We start from the raw sequence: 23,354 nt of genomic DNA, 5'->3' as shown, positions 1-23,354 counted from the left end.
TGAAAACAAAAGGCTAAAATTATTAAAAAAAAAAAAAGGAAAACGACCCGATTCTGGACATCTGAAAAGCAATTTGTAAGGGCGAATGTAGAAGCCTCCAATATTTTTTGTAGCCATAAGGAAAGAAAAGCGATTTGAAAAAAGTGACGTGGCCGTTTTTTCTTTCATTCTTTCCTTTCGACATTTTTTTAATGCAATTTAATTTGAATGAAATGTTACGTTCGTTCAAGAAAATATTGTTCCGACGTTTACAGCACCAACTTCAATTTCGTTATTTTTTTAAAAGATGTAGTTTGTTTTAAGAGTTTGAACATTTACATATATATATATATATATATATATATATATATATATATATATATATATATATCTGAGGGTAGTTTGTTTGCGTATAGAGGGAAATGGTAGTTTGTTTAAAGCATTTTGGTAAAGAATTATGTAGAAGTTTATAAAAGCCAAGAAGAATGTGGAAATACCGGAAAAGCAAAAGAAGGAAAAACCTAAAAGGCAAAATGATTAAGGGAACCAGGACCGCAGCAAAAGGTTCTGCTCCTGGTCCCTTTCACGATTTTGGATAATACTCTTTTTTATTTTTTATTTTTTATTTTTTTGAAAAGGAGAGGTGTTTTCTCCCAAAATGAATCAAAGTTCTATATCAGTAACGGACTTTATATACCCCGGACGTGCCAGCAACTTGGTTTGCTGATGATTATATAGTGAGAGAAGAGATGATAAATAAATTAATAATTAGACATTCTATACTCGAACATACCAGTCTATTTGTTTGATTGTTTGTTTTCTCTTTCGTTCCTTTTGCTTTTCCGGTATTTCCGCATTGGTCTCGGCTCTTATACCCCCCCATATATATATATATATATATATATATATATATATATATATATATATATATATTAGGTAGTGTACTGATTAATTAGCAGGTAATCGGTAATTGGCCTAATCGGCTACACACACACACACACACACGCACACACACACACGCACACACACACACACACACACACACACACACACACACACACACACACACACACACACACACACACATATATATATATATATATTAGTGATGGGACTATATAAATATTACCGATTCCGATTCTGATTCTGATTTACTGTAAGAACGCGTTTTAAATATGCACATATATACTTAAACGTAAAATTAAGAACTTGTGGAGGATGATCTAGCGATTTTAATTTTACTGGTTGTTGAAATACAATATATATTAATTATTTCACATATAACTACAAGCAATGGAAAATTTTTCTTTAAAAAAAATCAAATAAAGAAAGTAAATTAAAGAAATCGCTTTTTTACACAGGAAAATAGGGATAATTCTTTTTTCCGATTCGGATACAAATGTTCCGAAATTCCAGTTCCCTATTCCTAATCTGATAGATCATTCCAGCACTTATATATATATATATATATATATATATATATATATATATATATATACATATATATATATATATATATATATATATATATATATATATAACTACTTAATTTACTCACATCAAATTAATATACGAAAGTATAGATTTATGCGTAAACTTTAAGCATTTACTTCAAAAGTGCTCAATACGTAGGTAGAGCTAGTTAGTAATTTATAAAATATATATGGCGATTAAGCTACACTGAATATTCCGCGTTTCATCCATTTTAGGACTCTTCAGGCTTATGCGCGAATTCTGTGGTTGTTTATCGTTTTTATATGCTCCTCTTCTATTGACTGATAGGAAGGGCGCGGTGCATATTGAGATTTTAGTTAGCCAATCAGCTTTCTAGTATCTACCGCGCCCTTCCTATCAGTCAATACAAGAGGAGCATATAAAAACGATAAACAACCACAGAATTCGCGCATAAGCCTGAAGAGTCCTAGAGTTGATGAAACGCGGAATATTCAGTGTAGCTTAATCGCCATATATATTTTATAAATTACTATTATATATATATATATATATATATATATATATATATATATATATATATATATACTAGTATTTGCTTTGCTCGGGTCTTATGTACTATTCATAGTTTATGTCTCTCTCTCTCTCTCTCTCTATATATATATATATATATATATATATATATATATGTATATTCAAATGTTTTACTCGTGTTCAGGAAACCTACATCTAAAATTTCAAGTGTTTAGTTCCAAAATTGACAGAGGATTTTCGTAGAGTCTGCAAATGTCAGCGCTTTCAACTTTGACCTCTTGGCAGGCAAATTGTCGCCCAAAATCTGAGGTGCATGTCTGATACCCTTTATTTAAAATTTCAAATATTTAGACCCAAAATTGGCTAAGACGTAATGTTTTTTGTTTTAACTTTGACTCCAATTCTGACCCCCCTTAACATTTATTGTTTTGGACTAAAATCACGTTAAAAAGTTTTATCTATATCCAAGAACCTACATCTAAACTTTCAAGGGTTTAGACCCAAAATTGGCGGAGGGGTTTGGTAGAGTTTTCAAAAGTCAGGAGCTGATTTGCACGAAAGATAAATAGTTGAGTCTTGGCATGTAATTATACTGTTATTCTTTTATGTTCTGTTGTTATATTCAACATAGATTGAGCTTCTTGACAAAATGGTATACACAAAAAGTGAACTATTTTTGAAAAACGTATTTTACAAAAATAACACGCACAATGCTTCCTATCTTATGTTGAGCACATTAGGAAGTAATATACAAATTACCATATGCGTATGAAGCGATGCTCTTTGTGTAAAACAAATTGAGCTTAGGTATTGGACAATGTAAAAACATTGTTTATTCACTCCACACATAGCAGCAGCCGTATAGTGCAACGATTAGAAGCACCAGCTGTCGTTTGGGCGATCGGATTTCGATCCTGGCTTGAGGTAGTTGCTTGTTTAGCCGCACTGGTGAGCTGTAAAACAGTACTGTATGTGGATGACTATATATATATATATATATAATATATATATATATAATATATATATATATATTCATTTAATTGTTGTCTATATACATATATATATAAATATATATATTTATATATATATATTCATTTAATTGTTGTCTAAATACATATATATATATAAATATATATATATATTTATATATATATATTCATTTAATTGTTGTCTAAATACATATATATATAAATATATATATATATTTATATATATATATTCATTTAATTGTTGTCTATATACATATATATATAAATATATATATATAAATATATATATATATATATTCATTTAATTGTTGTTTACTTATACCCTGGACTCGTCTCCATGGCTTTTCCTTGGAACAAAACCTGCCTATAATGCAATAATGAAAAGGAAAAAGAAACGAAAACTCTAGTAGTACTTCGATATATTTTCACCAATTATCGGAAAAGTTAATGTCGATGAAGGTTCTTCAATTGGCTTCTCAATTATAACGTGAAGAGAAATGTTGGCTGTTTTGAATTTTCTTAATTTACATGAAAACCCGCTTACGTGTAGCACCAATCAACAACTTCATGTTCGGATAATTATTTCAAATCGAAATGTTTTTTTTTAAACAGTCTATTAAAATGTAAAAAATAATGAACAATTTTTCTGAAATACATGCATTATGGATAATATTTTTATATTTATATATCGATGGAAAGAGATTTTTCTCTGTCAACACACACATCTATCTATCTATCTATCTATCTATCTCTCTCTCTCTCTCTCTCTCTCTCTCTATATATATATATATATATATATATATATATATATATATATATATATATATATATGGAATCAAGTCTTCACTTGCTGTTATTTCAGATCATTTGATACCATAGCAGCAAGTTTTTAGTCTCCCCTTCATCTGGGCCAGAGGTTTTGGGGAATATCAGATATTTTGTAATTCATATGCAAAACTTGGAAACAATTTACGGGTGTAAAATAAGATGATAGATGATCCCTTTAATGTGTGACCTTAAGAGCAAATGTCATATATCCTAGTACAAAACTCAGGTAATTACCTTTACAACAAGCTTTTATTTATTAAATTCTGATCAATAGTCGCTGAGATTTAGAACTTATAAAATCCCCCCAAAACGTGGTATTATTATATATACTCGTAGCCACATTGAATATTGAAATGCTCATATCTTTGGCTCTCTGGGACTAAACTACACGAACATTTTCAGGCTTTGTATAGAGCATAATACTATTTTATGGTTAACGTTTTATGCCAATTTTTAAAAAAACAATAAATTATGCATAAATATGCCTACATTTGTATAAAAGGTGTCCTACTGGCCAGTTTTGCTGCTTCGGTCGTCTTCCTTGTGGCCTTACCAGATTTTATATATATATATATATATATATATATATATATAATATAAAGCTGAATGTCTGTGTATGTGTGTGTGTGTGTCTGGTCACGAATAGGCTCTTAAATGGTTTACTATTTAAAAAAAACTGATTACATATTATAATATAGGATGTATCGAGACACAGAAATGGGTATGTTTGATCTGGCAGAACGGCGGTTCATAAAAATTGTAGGATCCGCGTTCGCGCCTGGTCCACAAAGTATGGAAATAAAAAATTAAAAAATTAAAAAAAAATGTTTACAAGTGTTTTAGATATAGATGTACATAAGAATGCTTTGATAAGTATGTTTACTTAAATAGGGATGGTATAATAAACTTGTGGGGTCTGCGTTCGCGCCTGGCCTCCATAGAATGGAAATAGGAGCAAACTTTAATAAAGACTTTTCATATCTATCTGCGTAAGTATACTTTGATAATTATGTTTCAGTTTGAAGAAATATGGTATAAAAAATTTATGGGGTGTTCGTTCGCACCTGACCTCCATAGAATGGAAATATGTCACAAAGTTTAACAAGGTTTTTTAATATAGATCCACAGAATATTGTGATAAGTGTTTCAGTGTGAACAGGTATGGTATAATAAATTATGGGGTTTATCTATTTTATTCTTACTTTCATCATATTTTGCTTTGGTTTTGATACCCTCAAATTCAAAAATATCTTTTTATAACCCTTCCTTTTCACAACCTCATCAGAGTCCATTTCCTGTAGGCTTTTTTTTTTTTTTTTTTTTTTTACACAGTGATCACCACTTATCAAGGCCCGGAAGCCACTCAGGGATAAGGGTTATTGTAAGTACATCACGTTAGTGAGGAGATTTTATGAAGTGTTTAATTAGGGGGGCGGTTCATTAGGAATTTGTTAACATTAGACTTGAAGACATCCAAGTTGTAGTCCGGAGGGAAGCAGGCAGACGGAACAGAGTTCCACAGGCGTGCAGTTCTAAGAAAGAAGCTTTGCTCATGAAATCCGCGTTTTGATTTAGGCACAGATATAGAGTGGGGGAAATTTTTCACAGTGGATTCAGCTAGACGGGTGTTTTTCGTGAAAGATTGGCGAGGGGGGACCAGGGATTGGAGTTCAGACGAGCATCTGCCATGAAAATAACGATAAAACAAGGATAGGCTCGCAACGTCTCTTCTGTGGGAGAGGGGTTGCAGGGTAGAGAAAAGGGCATCCCCCACTAAACCACGAAGTCTATTTTGTACTCTGTCAAGGCATGATAGGCTGTTTTTAGCAGCACCTGCCCAGATATGGCAACAGTATTCCATCCTTGGCCGTACTTGGCTTTTATATAGATAGAGAATTGCATCAGTAGTGAGATATCTTCTGGAGCGGTAGAAGGATCCCACCATCTTTCCTGCGACCTTGGCAACAGACTTGATGTACGTGTTCCATTTCAGATCAGGAGTAAAGGTCAAACCCAGAAGCTTGTCAAAACACGGGGCCTCACCCAGACGAGAGCCATCCATCACAATTGATGCCAGCTGGGGATCAGAGCGTTGATGATGTAAGGATAGGAGTTTGGTTTTGGATGCATTAAAGGTAACTAGCCACATCTTCCCCCACTGAACCACGCGCTCGAGATCAGAGGAGAGAGAATCCGAGAGAACTTCGTCATTTACAGCCTTTGATGTGTTGCCGTAGATGGTCGTGTCATCAGCATAGATGTCAACGAATGATTTAAGTATGTGTTTAGGGAGGTCATTGATGTAGATCAGGAAGAGAGTTGGGCCCAGGATTGACCCCTGAGGGACTCCAGCATTTATATTGCAGGCCTCCGATTTTTGTCCATCTACCACTACTCTTATGAGCCTATCAGAGAGAAATGATTTAATGATTGAGAAAACATTTCCAGTTATACCGTAGCTGGAAATCTTGTGAAGTAGACCCTTATGCCATACTTTGTCAAAAGCCTTTGATATGTCGAGAGCAATTGCCCTAGAAAGGAAGCCTTTGTCAAGAGATTCACTAATCCTGTGGGATATAACCGTCAGCACATCTGCGGTAGATCTTGCAGAGCGGAAACCATATTGTGTGTTACTAAGAAGGTTATTCCTGCTGAGGTGGTTTACTATTTCTCTATTTAATATTGATTCCAGTAACTTACTCATAACACAGAGAAGACTTATTGGTCTGTATTGAGAGGGAGATGACTTATCACCTGAATTCTTAAATACAGGGCAAACTGAGGAGGTCTTCCAGGGGGTCGGAAAGCACTTCTCCTTAAGGCAGCGCTTAAATAGTTTCGTAAGTATGGGAGCAAGTTCTGGTTGAAGCTTTTTTAACACTATAATTGGGATGCCATCAGGGCCAGTTGCTTTACTGGAATCTAGGTTTTTTATTAGCTTGGCGACCTCATGCACGGATATTTGTATGTTACCTAGCTTGTTCTGTGTTATAGGAGGAAATATGGGGAGTTGATGGCCTTCGTCGCATAGGGTAGAATTAGCTGCAAAGTTCTTTGCAAATAGTTTGGCCTTCAGTCAACGACGGGTACTTTTGATATATATATATATATATATATATATATATATATATATATATATATATATATATATATATATATAAATGGTTTGGCAAGGCCACAGGGAAGACAACCGGAGCAACAAAACTGGCAACATAATTTGGAAAAAATTTCACCATTCCTCTTAAAAGCCATTTTGTGTTAACAGCATAGACGATATCTTATTCAGTCCAAAAATACTACGTGATTTTAAATATTTCATCAGGGTTTACTTACAAGGAAAATTATCGTCATGCTATGTTGTCCTGACAAAACTCTGTGCAGAGAGACGTTAGAAAAGTCTATAAGGATTTAAGTTATATATGTGTATATAAAGATAATAAATAGACAATAAAACAATAAATAAATAAACACTATCGTTTGAAGCGTCCGGTGTAATAATTAAAGTATAATATCAATGCTTCACAACTATTAAATAATAATAATAATAATAATAATAATAATAATAGTAGTAGTAGTAGTAGTAGTAGTAGGAGCACTAGGAACAATCCCTAAATACTTTGAAAAAAGAATGTGAGAAATTGGAATCAAAGGAATGGCTGGAAAAATACAACGAATAACAATCATGAAAACAGCTTAAATATTAAGAAAAACCCTTGAATGTGGAAACCAACACACATGAGTAACAAGTGTGAGTCAGACAAACTGCTGCAAAGGTAAAACACGAAACACTACATGGAACCAAGAACATATCTATAAATTCTGTAACCAAACCCTACCCACAGTTGCCACATCACTGCCCCCCGCCCTCCAAAAACCAAGACCATATAAGCAAGTAGAGTCAAGGAGGAAGGAAAGACCGATGGATTGACCAGAAATCAGCCGAATAAGTGCGAAGAGAACTGGAACCTTGGGGAGGCTTATTGCCACTCAAATCCCAGCAAAAACCAATAACTACTGCCAACAAGAAATTAATGGCAAGCAGCTGTTGCGATAATGCGAATTTATTTGCAAATGTTATCGAGAAAAGTGGAGAGTACTGGAAACCTGGGGCGACTTGTTGTCACTCAGCTTCCAGGAAGCACCACAAGATGTTTTCAGGGAAAGATCTCCGAAGACCTGTGTTAAAGTTCCTTCTGAACCAATAATAATAATAATAATAATAATAATAATAATAATAATAATAATAATAATAATAATAATAATAATTATATTAAACTGAATCGATACAGACAGTCGCACAAATCGCAAACCTGATAGGCCCTGAACTGGCATCTAAGCTTCAGCCTCTGTCCCATCGACGAAATGTTGCATCCCTCTGCCTTTTCTACAAGTATTTTAGTGGTGAATGCTCTGACGAACTGCAATCACTTGTGCCCCCACGACGTGAGCACCCTCGACAAACCCGACAGGCTGCTAAATCACCCCCCACACTGTAGAGATCCCTAGATGTAAAAGATCTTTTTACTCCAATAGTTTCTTCCCCAGAACCGCTAGACTCTGGAATTCCATTCCAGGTCCCTGCTTCCCCAACAGTACTGACGTGCAGAAGTTCAAGTGTAACGTGAACCGACATCTTGCTGCCCAAATCCCTACATAGTACCCCAGTAGTTGTTTCCCCTGATAGTAGCCCCCTACACCAAAGTGGCAATTTGCCTTGTTTGGGGTGAAAATGTAATAAAAAAAAAACAAACAAAAAAAACAAATGAACGCGATTCGAATAAAGTATATCAAAGCTAACTAGCTCCAAAATGATATAAAAACAGACACGATCTAGTGATGAAAGCAGTTCACTGGGAACTATACAAACAACTGCATCTTGAGTACTCATGCATATTGTACAAGCAGAAACTGGTAGCAGTACTTGAAAATGCAAAACATAAAATCCTATGAGACATGGAGGTATAAGCGGAAAAACCCATCCAAAAATGGAACCGGATGTTATAACAGTTAACAAGAAGGCAAGATTGTAGACTTCGCCATCTCATTAGCCCACAGATTTAAAATCAAGAAGACCGGGAATCGAAGCAAATGCACAGAACTGGTCAGAACATTGAAAGGGATATGGAAAATTGAGAAAATCAAGACAACACCACTTATAGGAGAAACAATCCCGAGAAACTTAGAAAAAAAAATAATGTGAGAAATTCAAATTAAGAGGAAGTCTGAGAAGATACAACGATTAGCAATAATGAAAACGGCTGAATTCCTAAGGAAAATCCTCGAATGCGGAAACTGATTTACATTAGCTACAAAACTAATCTGTCATATAGAAACTGCAACAGAAGTAAAAAAAAAAGAAAAAAAAGAAAGAGGAACACCACCAACAAAAAAAAAACTGAAATCATTCCCCCAAATGTAGTTTCAGCATCAAACAGCCGAGAATGGTTGAGGAGGATAGAACGACCGATGGGAGAGGCATTAACTAGGCCTCGACTAGATGAGAAGAGACTGGAACATTGGAGAAGCTTATTGCCAGCCAAGTTCCAGTGAAGACAAACTATCATTTCCAGCGAGGCATTGATGACAAGCGGTTGTTTCGAGGATGCAGATACATTTGCAGAGAGTATCGAGGGAGGTGGAGACAATCTGGAAAAAACTTGTAACGAAGACTTGATGAAACACCACAGGTTGTTATCAATGAGCAATCGTTGATGATGGCCTGTGTGAAAACTTCTCGTGAACAACAACAACAACAACAACAACAACAACAATAATAATAATAATAATAATAATAATAATAATAATAATAATAATAATAATAATAATGACAATTATGCAGGCAACTGAATCTTGATCATCCAGACACATGGTACAGGCACAAACCGGCAATATTGCTTGACAATAAAAGTCACAAAATCCTATGCGACGTGGACATACAAACGGATAAACCAATTCAAGCAATACGACCGGATGTCATACTAGTTAGCAAGAAGGAAAACAGCCGTTAGATTTTAGATTTTATTGTCTAAGCAGACCAGAGATTGAAGATAAAGGAGACGGAGAAGCGAAGGAAATACGCTGAATGGTCAGAGAGTTCAAAGTCATATGGAAGATGAAAAAAGTCAGGATAACACCACAAATAGAAATCTTTAATGGCCTGTGTGACTACTCCTAATTAGTAAATAATAATAATAATAATAATAATAATAATAATAATAATAATAATAATAATAATTCTGATTTCGTTTATCAACGTCTCTCTGGAAAGGGATGGGATTTATTTCCAGAGGATTTCCCTTAATCCCGGCTTCAAACCAGGAGCTTCAAAGATTAAGGGTTTTCCTAAGGATGTTGGTGGTACCTACAATTGCAGAGGTCTGAAGGTGGCCTATAGCATCGGGGACTTGTAGTTTTTCAATTGTCCTTCCAGACGACTTGATACTCCTCCTAATGCACCAACTACGACCGAGATTATTTGTGTTTTAACCCCGTGTATTCGCCTTATCTCCAAGGCTAATGGAGCATAATTGCTCCACTTCTCATTCTCCTTCTCTCTCACATTCTTGTCCCAGTGTACTGAAAAGTCTACAATCTGCCCGTTTTTGAGACCTTGTCAATGACGATCAAATCCGGACGATTATGTTTCAATTGCTTGACTTTTGTCCCACCATACCTCTACTGTGCCATCTTCACTTGTTCTAACTTCATCAGCCACCTCCTCTAACCATTTTCCAGCACACTTCACCCCAACCCTCTTACACACCTCCCAATATATCCAGAGTTCCATGCGATCGTGTCTTTTGCGGTACTCTCTCTGGGCCAGTCCACTACACCCTGCTGAGGTCTTACCACAAATCCGGCATTCTCCTAGAACCACTTTTTGAACAATCGTGTTCCTAATGCCTGCTCTTGCGCCGCACAAATAAAAGTTTCAGTACTCTTAGTCAGATACCCAGCTCTGAGCCATTGCCATGATCTTTCATCAGCCATTTCTGCTATATCCTGGAAGAACCTTCCATGCATTTTCTTCCTAGCCAGTTCCTCTGCCCTTTCTCTATCCATACGTTTCACATAATCAGCCTTGGTCCCACATACCTCCACTTCATTGGCCACAACCTTAAGCATCCACTCCTCACTTCTAACCACATGCTCCTTCAACGACATCTCCTCGGTTCTAACACAATCTTTTACACTTTTCAATCCTCTCCCACCGTCTTTCCTCTTTTGATACAGCCTTGCTACACTACTTCGAATGTGAAATATACCAAACATTGCTAAAATTTTTCTTGTTTTGATATCCATGACATACAAATCCTTGTCAGACCATTCTAAAATTCTCGCACTGTATCTTAAAACACTGACTGCCCATGCATTAATTGCTTTCATAATAATAATAATAATAATAATAAGAAGAAGAAGAAGAAGAAGAACCCATTAATGCTTAACAAATTAAAATAAACAAAACTATATGTTCTTTAACATGTTAATAAAATAGAAACGTTATACGAATGTTTACAAATAGAGCAATAACATATGTATATATTAAAATAATTATCAAATAAGCATAATATTAAATATACTAAAAAAAATACATAGATCATACACCACATAGATCATGATAAACTAGCCTACCCGTGTTCTGGCGTTTCCCGGGAAATTTCAATTCCGAAGTCGAACCTATAATTAATGATAAAGAATACTACATGAAAATTATGTAAGCAGTATAAATCAGTAATAACACAAAATCTTAATATGACTTCCTTATTACTAATAACAATAATATTAATGATAATGATAAGAATAAAAAAAGTAATAATAAGGTTAATTATAATAGCAATACTGAGAAAATATAATATTAGGTTGCTGCAAAAATAATATTTTTTGATGTTCAATCATATATATATATATATATATATGCATATATATATACATATATATATATATATGATTATATAAACGATATTATTTGTACATTACTTTTGCACTAAACTAATACAAATAGTAATTGTACTACTAATACTAATAACAGTAAGAAATATAATAGTCAGAAGCATAATTGCTACTGACATATTGACAATTGTAATAAATAATAATAATAGAACAAATAAGAATACTAATAAAATAAATACTACTACTACTACTTCTACTACTACTACTACTACTACTACTACTAATAATAATAATATAAAATCATGAACGTTGAAAATTAAATAATAGTGATCGCTACTGAAAAGTTGTACAGTATTTCGTGGATTAATTATATGAGATGTAGAGGAGAAAATAATAACTGAGTAAAAATCCTGCCACCTCCTTTAAATATGACTTGTTTGGGAGAGTGACTAATTTCGGAAATATTATAGGAATTTATGATAACGATTAAAATCGACGGATGATATCCGCAAAACTTACATCAAGTATTGGAAGGTATTCAATTTATATGTTTGTATTGCTATGTTTTATTCTACGCAGGAAACATCACCTCCATGTTATTAATTATAGAGATAAATAATATAAACTACGTAAAAGTAAGTGAAGTAATAAATACAAGATAGATTTTATATACGAAATTTCTTTATTAGCTTCAACCTTAATAAATACTCATATATATGTATATATGTCTGTGTGTATACGCATACACTCACGTATATATATATATATATATATATATATATATATATATATATATATATATATATATATATATATATATGTGTGTGTGTGTGTGTGTGTGTGTGTGTGTGTGTGTGTTCCCCGTCTTTGGATTGAGCACTTTGTAAATATATTTTCACCCGACGCGCATTTAAGCAATTAAGCGAAGCCCACTATTTATTTGTTTGTAAACAAATTATGTTTTGAGCACTTTCTGCGATGGGCGGGTGTGGATTTAATACACACGCGAGGAGAAATATTTACGGCACTGATTCGTGGTCTTATAGTTAGAGCTGTCAACGCGACGGTTGTAGGTTCGATCTACGACTGGGGAAAAATATATGTTTAGCCGCACCGATAAGATGTGATACAACGATACAGTACAGTATGTGGATGACAACTATATATATATATATATATATATATATATATATATATATATATATATATATATATATATAAAATGATGTAGAAATATGTCCGGCTAATTTAAATTTTTTGGGAGCACACCACCATGAACATATATTTCGATTAGATAGCCTAATAATATTACTCTTGGCTTCTATGTTACCCATAATAATATAGAAATATTATTATGTAATATATTACATATAAGGATAATATAGAAATATCTATAAGGATAATATAAACATATTTTTTATATATAATATTACTTTAGGTATGCGAGAATAATATATTACAAGTTGAAACGATAATGTGGCCCTAGAAAAGACATGATTCAATTTCAGTTTGATGAGTTTCTTTTCTTTTTTTTTTTTTTTTTTGTAGTTGCAGCCTATCTACTAGTTGGCCAGTTGTGTAAAAATCCCAAGAGCGATAGGAGCCTTCTATCATGTCTTAAAGTGACACAATGCTCAAAGAGTGAGATCGGAGATGCACCGGTATACAACTCTTGCTATCTACCGATCAAAGTTTTGACAACAGGACCATCGCTAGCACCGTCAAAATACAAATCCGGACGGTTCACCACTTGAGGGCGCAGCTCAACGGAGTTTCCGGCGACAGTTTCTGGTATTTGGTGCCGTTTCAAGTGATGGCTAAACTATACCACCTCACACATTCAAAGTTGGCTTGAAAGTCAATACCAAAGTGTATTGGATTTGCTGAATAGAGTGGTGATCCCCTGCTGCAATGAGGTGGCAACTGGCTGACACTGGGTGCTGCAGTAGACATCGGCGCCGGCCCACAAGTCCAAAGAGGCCCAGACTTGACATCAGAACAGAACATCAGAAGGAGTGCTACGTTTTTCTACCCTTCTCTCACTGGTCCCCTCCTCCCCCGACCTGAACACACTGGACGACTTCGTTTTATTATACGTCGATAAAATCAGAAACATGACCTCCAACAACACCAAAGCAAGGCTGATCGCCGAGTTCCTGCCGCCGCTGCAGAAAAAGCATGCTCCCAGTTCTAGACCCGTATCGACGTAGCGATTGACGCTGAAGGCGGCCACATTGCATATATATTACATAATTAACTTACATGGATTGATTTTTTCAATAAACTTTTAAAAATAAAGGTGCAGCATTGGTTTCTTTGAGGCGACAAATTTATCGTTCCACCTTAATTGATTTTCGAATGAAATCAAAGTGGAACAATATATATGACACACAGACCATCGTTGTGCAAAAATTAATAAGAAAGATGGGTATAATAGTTCGCATTAAATTAATTAATAATAAATAATACTCATCTCAATAATGAATTCCAATTAAATATATATACCATTCGGTTCAGACCCGACCACGGAAGATCAGATAATTAATAAACGTGAATTTATAAGACCAAAAATCCAACCTTGATCGCCCTTCGGGGCCCGTGGCGCAGTGGATAGTGATGTTGAATGTCTACGGTACCAGGTGAGAATTGTTTGAAAATAGCGGTTTCAATCCTACTCAAAGCCGACCAGAGGCTTATTTATTTGGCCAAAACGTGGTGAGACGACAACAACTATGGACGACAGTAATTGCCGAGAATGAAGTTAGGAGATTCAGAGTTCCTATTTCGTCACGGTTACTACCTGACGAAGGCCAGAGGAATAGTTGGCCGAAACGTCGCGAAGCAACAACTAAGAATAATGAGGATAATAGTCCGGAATAAATAAATTAAAGATCATCTTGTATCATATGCACAAATATATATCAAAATCAGTTGTCTGAAATAATATGTGGTATAAACACTGTTGTATTTCACCGAAGGATGGTGCAAACAAATTTGGTTTTCGCCATCAGAATAAGCTTATTTCTTTAAGCTATTAGAGTTATTTCCATTTTTAAGCTTATGAGTTTCTACACGCTTGATTTTCATAAACCAAGATGTATGCGTTTTATTCTCTCCTAATCCTTACATATGGCAACGTTTCGTAATTAGTTAGATTATTTTATTAATAATATATATATATATATATATATATATATACATATATATATATATATATACTTGTACTTTTTTGTAGAAAAAGAAATCCCATACAGTGCTCTATTATTAGGGAAAAAACCTTTCTCGAAATAAGAGCAATATATTTTTTTGTATAATATATACCGGAATTTACATTTATATCGGTAGTCGGTACAGACGGTTTCAAGCCCGGTAGTTGAGGACTGCTCTTAATGTCCGCCTCAGGCTCTCTTCAGCCGACTCTCATCTGTCTTTAACCAGAACCGAAACTCTATATGTGCACACCATAATTTTTATTTTTATTTATTTATCTATTTTATCCTTTATTTATTTTATTTTTTTATTTTTTTTGTATGCTACTTTAATAAGGTAATACATTTGAAGCAATAAATTAAAAAGTATGGGATGATGCCTTCTATATTATTATTTTTTTAAAGCATCCCCCCTGTCATTCAGTTTAAGTCTCGTTTAAAAGCGTTCTAAAAGTTCATTTTGAAGTTATGTCTAATCTCGATTAAAAATAGGGTAATAAAATTTAGATTGAAATAGACCTAGGAAGTGCCCAGGGGATGGTATATACTAATATTTAAGTATCGCTTTGCGTTTAAAAACGTTTAAGGTTTATTTTAAAATAATCTCTAGTTTCGTTTTAATTACGGTAATAATATTTAGTTAAAATAGACATAAAATGTGTAAAAATATGGCATATGTTTATATTTAAGTCTCGTTTCACGTTTAAAATTATTTAAACCGTTATTTTAAAATTATATGTAATTTCGTTTTAAAAAAACGGTAATAAATCTTATATTGAAATAGGTCCAAACGGTGTCAATATTTGCGTTTTTATATTTTAGTATATTAATTATAACATGATCTCGCTCTATTTAAAAACACGTTTTAAAACATTTAAAATTTTTAACTTAAAAATTCTCTGTAGATCTCGTTTAAAATGGGTGATAAGATCTACAATAATATAAAATAAAATATTTTGACATGTGTCTATAACTAAATCCCTTTTTTATCTTCACGTTTTATCTTTTTTTCTATCCTAATTTATAAGAAGCGGTCCTCTTCTATGTATACATTCCTTCAAGCATTCATTTCTTACATTTAAGCATCCATCTTCTTGGGTTGCTTTTAAAATATAATACTTTTCGGCATTGCAGAGCGAGCATTGTTTTAGCTCTGGGGAGTATGAAGGTTTTTGCTCGATTTTCTTCCATTTCACCGTAAAAGGTGCACCTTCTTCTTTTAACTGCCAGATCTTGTTTGCTAAAGCCGTATTACTTCTCTCTTTTGCTCTAAAAGAGCTCATGTGCATGTAATATCTCTGTTTAAACGGCCCCTTCGTCATTCCAATGTATTTATTAGTTACATTTGTGGATGTATTCGTTACAGTTGCTTCATATACAAGTGACTCTGCTTCACAATTCCCTTCAAGCGGGCACTCATTTTTGGCTCTGCAAGAGCATGTTGCATTTTCCCTCTCTATTGGTTCTCTAGAGATGATGGATTTTATTGACGGTGTTGTTGAGTAGCTTATTTTAATTGTATTTCTATTGAATATTTTATGTAGCTTGTGTTTTTTTGGAAAATGTTTATCTAGTAGTTTCAAGAACAACCGTCCTACTTTAGTTTTTATATTTAATGAAAATGGAGGTAGAAACCAAATTACTTTCCGTCCTCTGTTTTTTTGTTTTTTTTGTTGGTTATGGGTTGGTTTGAATCTTATTTTTTCTTTAAATCCACTTTTATGGAGCGCGTCATTGTAATATTGAGCTGCTTGTTCAAATACTTCTGCATTTGAAGACAATGTAGATATTCTTTTGCTCACATTTGCTACCATATTTTTAAATATTGTCGGGGGTGGCATGAACCTTTGTTTATGTATACTAATTTTTCATTTGGTTTATGAAAGGGTTTATATATTCTTTTTTGGAGATCTAAAGTTACGTCTAAGAAGTCCACTTTACGTAAATTTGTGGATATTATTATTTTAAATCCTAACTCCTTGAAATACTTTTCTACTTCTTTTCTAAACCTGTCTAATGCATTTCCATTGTAATTTCGCGATAGACATAAACCATCATCTCTATATAGTCCGAATGAATGATCTGGGAATTTCTTTTCTAAGTTGGTCAGTATAAACAGTCCGACTAAATCGCACGCGTCTGCACTGTCATAGGCCCCCATTGCGACGTCAAATTGGTCCTCATCGTTTGTTTTTTTTAACCCACGTTTTTCCTTCGAAAAACAAAAGAGTTCGTCTTGCTTGCATTGTGTCTATCTCTAGGGTGCTTATCTTTCTATATTTTGATGCAAATTGTAATATCTTTTCTAAGATTTCTTTAGTAATGGAGGGATAAAAATCCACTATATCCATCTGGGTGAACCTGCAATTTTGCGGTTCTTCTATATTTTTAAACCAGTCCAGGACTGAGTTTGTATTTGCCCACAATTTAAGGTTCAAATTTCTTTTTACATCCTTAACTATCTCCTTGATAATGAATTTGCTAGCCAGGCCTATTTCACTTTTGGCGGGGTTAATTAGCCGACCTTCATACTCCCCAGAGCTAAAACAATGCTCGCTCTGCAATGCCGAAAAGTATTATATTTTAAAAGCAACCCAAGAAGATGGATGCTTAAATGTAAGAAATGAATGCTTGAAGGAATGTATACATAGAAGAGGACCGCTTCTTATGAATTAGGATAGAAAAAAAGATAAAACGTGAAGATAAAAAAAAGGATTTAGTTATAGACACATGTCAAAATATTTTATTTTATATTATTGTAGATCTTATCACCCATTTTAAACGAGATCTAGAGAGAATTTTTAAGTTAAAAATTTTAAAAGTTTTAAAACGTGTTTTTAAATAGAGCGAGATCATGTTATAATTAATATACTTAAATATAAAAACGCAAATATTGACACCGTTTGGACCTATTTCAATATAAGATTTATTACCGTTTTTTAAAACGAAATTACATATAATTTTAAAATAACGGTTTAAATAATTTTAAACGTGAAACGAGACTTAAATATAAACATATGCCTTATTTTTACACAATTTAAGTCTGTTTTAACTAAATATTATTACCGTAATTAAAACGAAACTAGAGATTATTTTAAAATAAACCTTAAACGTTTTTAAACGCAAAGCGATACTTAAATATTAGTATATACCATCCCCTGGGCACTTCCTAGGTCTATTTCAATCTAAATTTTATTATCCTATTTTTAATCGAGATTAGACATAACTTCAAAATGAACTTTTTAAACGCTTTTAAACGAGACTTAAACTGAATGACAGGGGGAATGCTTTAAAAAAATAATAATATAGAAGGCATCATCCCATACTTTTTAATTTATTGCTTCAAATGTATTACCTTATTAAAGTAGCATACAAAAAATAAATAAAAAAATAAAGGATAAAATAAATAAATAAATAAAAATAAAAATTATGGTGTGCACATATAGAGTTTCGGTTCCGGTTAAAAACAGATAAGAGTCGGCTGAAGAGAGCCTGAGGCAGACATTAAGAGCAGTCCTCAACTACCGGGCTTGAAACCGTCTGTACCGACTACCGATATAAATGTAAATTCCTGTATATATCATACAAATATATATATATATATATATATATATATATATATATATATATATATATATATATATATATATATATATATATGTGTGTGTGTGTGTGTGTATGTATGTACGTATGTATTTATGTAGGTATGTATGTAAATTCGACTGTCAGGTCATGTCATATGCTACTGGTACCATGTAACCCAGAACTAGCGTCGTCACGCTGTGGTCACCGGCGACTAAACTGGTTCCCCCACCAGACTTGTTTGTGTAGGAGGGCGGCTAGTCTCCCTGAAGGATTAAAAATAAGACCTTTCAAAGGGCGAATGAACCCCTTTTTCGGGGTCAACGGCCAACTAGCACCGTCATAATTGTATTTGGTTCTTCTGAGAAAGCTGTGTCTTATTTTGCGGACATCAATTGTATGTTAAGGAAAAAAAAACTTCAAAGTATTTTAATATATTTCCTCCAATTTTGTTAAAGCGAAAACACAAAGATAATAATTGGCTTTTTAATTATAAACGAACGTGAAAGAGAAGGCCGATTTTAATTACCTTGAATCTCTTAATTATTATCGTACTTTACATAAAAGCGTACTCACGGTTCGTACCTAATTAACGTCTTCACTTCAAGTTTATCCTGCTAATTAATTAAAAGCGCAAAAATAAAAGAAGCAATTGAACTGTAAAGCATAGTAAACGTGTATGATATATATCTAATATCTAAAGTTATTTGGTCGGATTTTCTATGTTAAATCAAAATAGAATTAAATTTCGTGTATTCCGCCGAGGAAAATGATTACAATGAAGCAAACTTAAAATAATGACATAAAAGACTCCAAATATAAGAAAGCTAATATTTGATTTAATTTACTCGTAAAAATATGAGTTATCTCCCTTAGATTTTGTTTGTTTTAATATCTCTGTTAATGAAACATAAATAGCACTTTAATTTTAAGCATTAATTTATCCCAGGATATGCTGGACAGGTGTAACAATAGTTTATAATAGAATTATGCTTTGCTTAGTTAAATAAAACGACCGTAACTCTTTCAAAACGGATGAACGAAATTAAATAAAAACAAGTGAAGCATGCATTACCCCCCCCTGAATGCACAGTGAACAAAGCATAAAAAAGTTCAGCATTTGCCCCCCCCCCCATATAGCCCCCAAAGTCCCCAGGAGACGTCAAATCCTGGTGAAAATTAACAAACGGCGCAGTTTTATGCATTAACATATGTAAATTTGAGATCTGCACCATGCAAAAAAAGAAATAATTAAGTCCATCATTTGCTCCCCCCCATTTAGCACCTTAAGTACCCAAGGCCTTAACATATTTAAATTTGAGTTCAGCACCATGCAAAACTACTAAATAGACATACACAGAAAATTTTGGACAAATATGGTAAAATAGTCCCAAAAATGAAGTGTTTTTATTAGCCCTAAAAGAGCCCCTGGGGCACATCCAAGAGTTATCGCGAAGTATAGACAAACAAAATTATATAGAAATCAGTTAGTTACAACATTTCAGAAAGTTTTATAAAAATGCAAGGCATCAATTTTTTTTTAATAAGCACAAAAGTGTCATTTTTAGCCACTATAACCCGAAAGACGCCCCTCAAGAGAGGAGGCAACCGGAGTTTTCCCAGAAAATCCGTTCTGTTATTTTTTTTTTACTCATATCATGTTTAATGTTTGTGGAAAATTTCGAAAAATTCCAAGTCGTAGTTATGGAGAAAAGTGCAGACAGACGAACGAACGAACAAACAGACGAACGGAACAGGGTAAATTTATAGGTCCACCCTCCTTATATCGGGGGACCAAAAATCATCCAAACTCTACAAAATTGTCGTACTAGTAGTAATATATATATATATATATATATATATATATATATATATATACACAGTGTATCACAAAATATTTAATGGGACAACACTGAAAAAAATTTTTTTTGACGCAATGAAAAGTATTCTGTCTGCAGCGTATATAACATAGTTAATTTATCCCCCCCCCAAATAATAATAACTCAAAATATAACCATTAAAAGCTAAATCCCTGGACACAAATGTGAGTACAATCCTTACGAGAAGTTGTCAATATAAACATACATGTCAACTCTCAATATTTTGTCTGCCCACCATCATTATCCAAAACTGCCTTTATTCTCCTGGGCATGGAGTTAACCAGAACGTCACATGTAGCCACTGGAAAGCTCTTCCACTCTTCAATTATGACGGCGGAGCTGGCGGATAATTGAGATTTTGCGCACCTCCACTTTCTGCTTGAGGCTGCTCCAAAGTTTTCTATTGATGGTTGTCTTGGATGTGTGTTTTGGGTCATTGTCATTCTGGAACACTGCTCTGCGACCCACTTTCTGGAGGGAGGGGATCATGCTCTACTGCAGTATTTGACAGCACATGTTGGAGTTTATGTTTCCCTCAATGAAATGTAACTCTCCAATACCTGCAGCACTCATGCACTCTCAGACCATAACATTCCCACCACCATGCTTGACTGTAGGCATAACACACTTATCTTTGTACTCCTCACCTGGTCGCCGTCACACATGCTTAAGGCCATCAGAACCAAACAAAGTAAATTTCGTCTCATCAGACCATTAGACATGGTTCCAGTAATCTATGGCGTTGTTGACATGTCTTCAGTAAACTGTTTGCGGGCGTTCTTGTGCATTGTCTTCGGAATAGGCTTCCTCCTGGGGTGACAGTCATGCACACAGATTTGAGAAGTACAAAGATAAGTCTATCATGAAGAGTGGTAGGGCATTCCAGTAGCTACACGTGAAACTCTGGTAAACTCGATGCCCAGAAGAGAACAGGCATTTTTGGATAATGATAATGGCCACAAAAAGATATTGAGAGTTGACCTGTTGTATGTTAATAAGTAAGGGGTGTATTCGCATTTTTGAGTGATTTTTCCAAATGGCAACTACAAATAATAAAACTGTTATATTTTGACGATTGTGTTTTGTTTTCCGACGCTTATTAAAATAACTTCTTAACCTTTATTTTTTAATAAAACGAGCAAAGCCAAAATATTTAAACAATACAAGATTTTTAAAACAACATACTCTTTTTTAACAAAAGCGGTTAAAAAACATGAAGAAATGTGAATGTTTATAGTTTCAAGTCTCAACATAAAATTTACTGTATATTTAGAAATACATTTTTTTAATTTTTAAGGCGTCACATTCCAATTAATCACGTGGGTTTGGCTAGTAACTGTTCTATTTAGCTAGTGTAAGAGAATGGAGAGAGATATAGGGAGAGAGTGAATTATAGTGCAGACACGTTGACCGGAAGTCAAGATCAGCTGATTGGATTGCGTGTGAGTCATGTGATCAGGTTAGCTGAATCGTGGAGATTTGGTTGCGACTTGGACGAGAGCGGACGGCGTCGCCGTTGTCTCCTCCCCTTCGCTATGGGGTGGGGGAACGAATGCTGACGTGGTAGAAATAAGACCTAGAAGAAAAAAACAACACAGGCCAAATTCACTTTCCACCTTCTGCAAGACATCTGGGAAAGTGAAATAAACTATAGAACCAATTTCTTGTCTTGGTGTGAAATAAATTTTCGTCCCCAAAAAACAGGTATCAAGTCTCCCTCCCAGACGAGAATTTCCAGATGGACCCACAAAATGTCAGAAGGTATGTTCAAATGACATGTCACACACATATTCACACTTAACAGCATATGAAACAGCATATGAAAATATGTAATAGAAAGACCACTAGGCAAATCACACACGCAACGTCATAAACTCTGATAAGATAATCAAACACTCAATCTTTTTTTTTACACAGGGATCACCACTTATCAAGGCCCGGAAGCCACTCAGGGATAAGGGTTATTGCAAGTACATTACGTTAGTGTGGATATTTGATGAAATGTTTAATTAAGGGGGCGGTTCATTAGGAATTTGTGAACATTGGACTTGAAGACATCCAAGTTGTAGTCCGGAGGGAAGCAGGCAGACGGAACAGAGTTCCACAGGCGTGCAGTTCTAAGAAAGAAGCTTTGTTCATGGAATCCGCGTTTTGATTTAGGCACAGGTATAGAGTGGGGGAAATCTTTTATAAATAGACACATTTTAATATATCATCTCCATTCCAATTTCAACCAATATACAACAAACGCTCATTTTATGATACGTAATATAACACTAGTAAACGAAAATATTTAGCTGTCAAAAGTCAACTAAAAATAAATGTGTCTGTGGAGCTTTCAGTTTACTATTTTACTAACGGATGAACAGCGATCTTAGAAGGACATTTAGCTCTTGATGATGTCCAATGTTTTCATTTCAGTTATTTTTGCATTCTTTAGATCTGCCCCACTTAACGTCTATAGCCAGACTGATTTTATCCCTTATTTACCTTGTTCTCTCATTATTCGTAACATCATGCGTCATGTCAATTGATGTTTCCCTTGTTTTGACTCTGCTCTGACTTATTACCCCATATATAAACTTTAAATCGTATTTTTTAAGAACTAACTTTTTACAAACTTTGTGTCACTTCGTTTTATACTTAGTTTGACCCTTTCCAAGATTTACATTAGCTGATGTAACATCTATCTGATTTAGGGCCATCCATTATGTAAAATAGTACTTCATTATAGAGTGAAGGATTTTTAGATAGAAAAGGTCACCCATTATCTTAAATTCCCCTCTTGCAAGACACTCACAACAGAATTCATTTTTCTACCACAGCTGATAAAGTCTTTATTTTCTTCTTTCATGTCCTTAACGCCAGACAAGATTTCCATGAACAGAGTGTGTTTACAAGAGCTTCCAGCATTGGAATACATTACGCCGTAGATATCATAATTTAGAAAGTATAAGGAAAGTTCTAAAAAAATAGTAACGTGGTCGAGAGCCCCTCCCCGAAAAAAAAAC

At 34.1% G+C, this 23,354-nt stretch overlaps 1 protein-coding gene across 2 annotated transcripts in view; it reads right to left on the bottom strand.

The window, feature by feature from the left end:
• LOC145256444 (uncharacterized) overlaps positions 1-23,354 on the bottom strand; it is a 644,056-nt gene that overhangs the window by 528,098 nt on the left and 92,604 nt on the right. The window contains exon 2 of one of the 2 annotated variants that reach the window (XM_080115352.1): positions 11,415-11,459. The exons of the other annotated variant lie outside the window; for it this stretch is intronic. The gene's annotated coding sequence lies outside the window, so the exon portion shown is untranslated. The remainder of the gene's footprint in view (positions 1-11,414; positions 11,460-23,354) is intronic. 2 annotated transcript variants of the gene reach the window in all.

Source organism: Euprymna scolopes, chromosome 32 (genome assembly GCF_053919585.1).
Source record: "Euprymna scolopes isolate OS-2025 chromosome 32, ASM5391958v1, whole genome shotgun sequence".
Lineage (NCBI taxonomy): Eukaryota > Metazoa > Mollusca > Cephalopoda > Sepiida > Sepiolidae > Euprymna > Euprymna scolopes.
Note: the sequence above shows the minus strand (reverse complement) of the source record. Positions and strands in the feature narration are given on the sequence as shown.